This window comes from Triticum dicoccoides, chromosome 7B (assembly GCF_002162155.2).
Source record: "Triticum dicoccoides isolate Atlit2015 ecotype Zavitan chromosome 7B, WEW_v2.0, whole genome shotgun sequence".
Classification (NCBI taxonomy): Eukaryota; Viridiplantae; Streptophyta; class Magnoliopsida; order Poales; family Poaceae; genus Triticum; species Triticum dicoccoides.
In genome coordinates, this window is record NC_041393.1 from 729125261 (window position 1) to 729130093 (window position 4833).

A 4833-nucleotide genomic window follows, 5' to 3' on the forward strand; every position below is an offset into this window, starting at 1 on the left:
CACCCGGATCTGAGGAACCGGTAGAATCTCCGGTGGACCGCATCAGCGATCTCCCGGACGTCATCCTTGAGGAGATCATCTCGTTTCTCCCCACCAAGGATTGCTGCCGCACACAAGTCCTCTCAACTCGGTGGCGCCCTCTATGGTGCACCGCGCCCCTCAATCTCGACTGTCTTCAGATATTTGTCCTTCCTGAATTTGATCTCATCAGAGCCATCGTCTCTTCTCACCACCAGGGCCCCGTTCAATGCCTCTGAATACCGACAAGACCTACTGTCCATACCCGGCAAGGTGGACGCTTGGCTGACATCCCCTGAATTCGGAAAACTCCAGCAGTTTGAGTTCTACCATTACCACGAAAGTTTCATACCACGAACATACCAAGAATTCGTGCCCACACCACCGTTGTCCATCTCACGGTTTTCCTCCTCTCTCCTCACCGCCACCTTCGCCCGGTGCCATCTACCAGACGATCTGGTACAAATGCTTTGACTCCCACTGCTGATTTTTTTCCGCTTGTGGTGGTTTATCTGTCAGAGGCCTCACTTCACAGCATTATCCACTCCAGTTGCCCTACCCTGGAGCGCTTGCTGATTGTTTTGGGAATAGAAATCGGTATCAGTTGTCTCCAAATAAATTCTCCTCACCTTAAAAGCATTGGAATTTGTTTTGAAGGACAACAGCTCATCATCGAAGATGCCCCTTCACTTGAAAGGTTGCTCCTTGATAATTGTTATACACCTTCAGAAATAACTGTCGTCTCAGCGCCCAAACTGGAGACCTTGGGTGTAATTCATGACCCGTTTAATAATCACACGGAGTTGGTGTTTGGCTCCTCACCTTTTCAGGTACCGTATATTATCATCTACACATTTGTAATCATATGCTGCATTTTTCATTTGTGCGCATAAGTTTTATATCATCTTGGAGTACACTTTGGTTACTAATATTATGTTATATGCTCAATGAAGTGTTCGTCCATTGATAGCCTATCAATGCTGCTGGATTCTATCAAGATCATATATATCAGAATGTATAGTTTTGATCTGGACATAATTATTGGCTTGCTGCGATGCTTTCGATCTCTGGAGAATTTATAGATAGAGGTGATGATTTCATCCACATTGAGAGCCCGTATATATTGTACTAGAATTAACTGTTCAGCTGTCGTTCTTTCGACATACTCTTTTTTCAGACCTTAACTATTTTCAATCTTCATGTCTACTTAGGCAGAACCACATGGAGAAAAACATATAACCAATCATTGGCGTAATAAGCACAAGGATTTTCTCAGTTCTCATGACATTCGTTTGAGTACAATAACGATGGGACGATATGCATCCAACCAGGCAAACAGAAGCTTTGTCACATTCTTCCTGCTGAATGCAAGGTTACTATTGTCCATGAGGCTTAATTTTTACAGCAAGAGATTTCTCACGGATGAACATGTTGAACAGCAAAAAAAGAAGTTTCAGGTGGACAAATGGGCTACTAAACGTGCTGGGCTTCTATTTACAACAAGTTTTAGACATCCTAAAATAATTTTTTTTGCACAGGATGTTGATTTTATGGATCAGACCGATCCATTTGTTTGTGACTGCAAAAAAGAGTGGTTGGGTTAGATGTTACTGTCATGTTCAATCTGGGTTTTGTCTAAAAATTTGATGAACAGTTAATCCTTGGCCTTTTTGTACCATTTGTATGCTTGACTTGCATGTTGTTGCCCTCGTACTCCCCTCCACCTGCCACTACACTGTCGCATCTTCCATGGCTGCTGTTCGTTCCCGTCCGAGGCCTTACCGTCGTTCTCCGCCTTGGTTAGCTCGCTATGCTCGCCGCCGTCTGGTGTTGTCAACATGGTCAACAACCAAGAGGAATCAGGAGATGACTGTACGCGGAGAGGCTGACAGTAGGGACCCACCAGGGTCATTGCATTTCGCAAGCAGGTGCCTCGTTATTACAAGCCAAAACAAAACTTCCTCCTAATTGTTTGACAACTAGGTTCCACGCCGTTGTCAATGTAGTCAATAAATGAGAAAATTACACAACGAGCGGATAACACCAGGGACCCAGCAGCTCGCCCAGTTGTTTTACAGTTTCAGAGGCGGAGCTCAACTGCATGATGTGCGGGGGCTGTGGCCCGTCTAGCCCACGCTTACGCTTTTATTAAGCACATGATGAGCCCAGTTGATATTTTTTTCTTTCTGAAGTTGGCTAGCCCAGTTCTTTTTTTTGGAGAATACCAAAACCGAGGCCTACTTGCTTTTCTCAGGCCTGCTGGGCTGCAAATCTTTCAGGACGAGGTAAGAAATGGGCTTCCTCAGAAAATGGGCTATAAGTTGTAAGAAATGGGTTGTTAATTTTTAAACCAAAGCCAACAGGCAATTGCATTAAAATATCATTTTTTTCAGGATTTCTCTACTCTCTACTCTTATAAAAACCATAGCCAACTGCCAATTACATTAAAATATCATCTTTCCACCCACAAGATAAACTACTCATACAAATGCATCTTCATGTTCCGTGCAACGAACATGCATCTTGCTAGTTAAGATTCTAAATTTCATTCTTTTTTTGCGGACAATTGTTTTTTGAATTTTATTTTGATATAATATTTTGAAAACTATTTTTAACGTGACTCGAAATTTCATGATTAAAAGAGTTGGGACCCCGCCGAAATATGCAAAATTTCGTTGAATTTTTTAGCAGTGCCCAGAATATATGGTCTGTAATGCTAATAAAAAGAATATGGGCTTCAAATATCCTTAAGAATTAGCAAATGGGTTGTAAATTATTGAAAATAATGGCTAATGGGCTGTATGCTGTTGTCCACAGATTTGGAGGCTGACTTCTGGGCCTACTAGGTTGACGATGACGCTGTCCTAATTTTTTTTTGACGCGTAAGCAAGGCTTTGTCAACTTAGTCAACACACAACAGTGACTGTTGGATGTCCATCCAACGGCCGTCGTGCTTCTTCAATCTCTGATCTTCCTGCTCCAGCCACCCAAACCAGCGCCGGCGGGACTGCCTGCTCCCTCCTCCCGTGGCTGGCTGTGCTGCTGCCAGGCCATCCCTCTAACCACCCACACATCCTGTTATTTTCCGGTGACGTCAGCCTCACCCGCAGCCGACCAGTCAGCGCTCGTTCTCCCCTCAGTGTGGGCATCCGCTGCGGTGGCTTCGCCGGCTTCGGGTGGTTCTCTTCCTAGGCCCCGCCCTCGTCCACCGTGTTTGTGCTCTCGGCATGGCGAGGTCAACATGGTCAACAAACAACAGCCATCGGAAGAGGCTGATAGTAGGGGCCCACACAGGAAAATGCCTCCTTATTACACGCAAAATAATGATTCCTCCACCTGATAGCTGGTACCCACTGGAAGGGTCTCTGTATTTCGCGAAAAAATGTTCTCCCCGCTGTCAGCTCAGACCCATCAGAAATGCCTCCTTATTATGCCCAAAAAATGAATACTCCCCTGCTAGCTGGGACTCACCTTGGTGGGAGGCTGACTTGTGGGCCTACTAAGTTTACGGGGACGGAGGGCTTTGTCAACTTAGTCAATATGTACGACTCTAGCTCCGGTGACCGTACGATGTCCATCCAACGGCCGTAGTGCTTCTTCAACCTCTGGTCTTCGTGCTCCAGCCGCCCAAAGCAGCGCCGGTCGTGTCGCGTGTTCCTGCCTCCCGTGGCCAGCTGTGATGCCGCGGAGGCCTCACCGCCCCCTACTACTCCCACCGTTGGCCAGGCCATCCCTCTACTCACCCACACCCCCTGCTATTCTGCGGCAACGGTAGCCACACCCTTGTACTCCTCTTCGCATGGGCATCCACTGCTGCGTCTTCCCCGGCTCCGTGTCGTCCCCTTTCTAGGCCTCGCCGTCGTCCACCGCCGTGGTTCTCTCGGCGCGGCGTGGTCAATGTGGTCAATGACCGACTTCCATCGGAAGAGTACTGTGCGTGGAGAGGCTGACAGCTGGGTCCACGGCGGCTGCAAGGAAGTGCCTCCTTATTATGTGCAAAATAATTGTTCCTCCACCTGACAGCAGGGACCCACCGGACGGGCCACCAGTATTTCTCAAAAAAAAAAACGTTTCCCCACTGACTGCTAGGACCCACCAGCTACATCATCGCACGCAAGGAAGTGCGTCCAGGCAAAAAAAAACCCAAAACGATTCACCCCCTGACAGCTGGGACCCACCAGCTACATCTTCGCAGACAAGGAAGTGCCTGATAGTCGGGACCCACCTGGTTGAAGCGTACGTAGCGTTGTTATTCTGGTTGCGAACGTGTACGTACATACTGGTCGATGTAGAGGCGCGCACGTGTCGTAGTAGAGGCGTGCAGGTAGCATGTACACGTACGTACAGCGGCGAGGGTACAAGAAAGAAAATACGGCCAAGTAGGTACATACGGGCAGGGTCTCGAACGCCTACTCGCGCATACGTACATGGCTGGGTCAGAACGGAGAAACATCATCGTTGTCGTGTTCATGGGGAGCCAACCGGCTGGGTTGGAATGGAATGTGTGGTCGTGTTCATCGGGAGGGCTTGGACGGAACATGCGATGGAAACGAGGCCTGGCGTACCGCACAACGGAGGAAACAGACCTCCTACGTTCGGAACGGGGTCCTGTTGATCGGGAGGGGTGTGGCGTACCGCAAAACGGTGGAAACGGACCTCCTACGGTCGAAATGGGGGTCCTGTTGATCGGGAGGGGTGTGGCTTACCGCAAAACGGAGGAAACGGACCTCCTACGGTCGAAACGGGGGTCCTGTTGATCGGGACGGGTGTGGCGTACCACAAAACGGACGAAACGGACTTGTGTTGGAGCGCTAC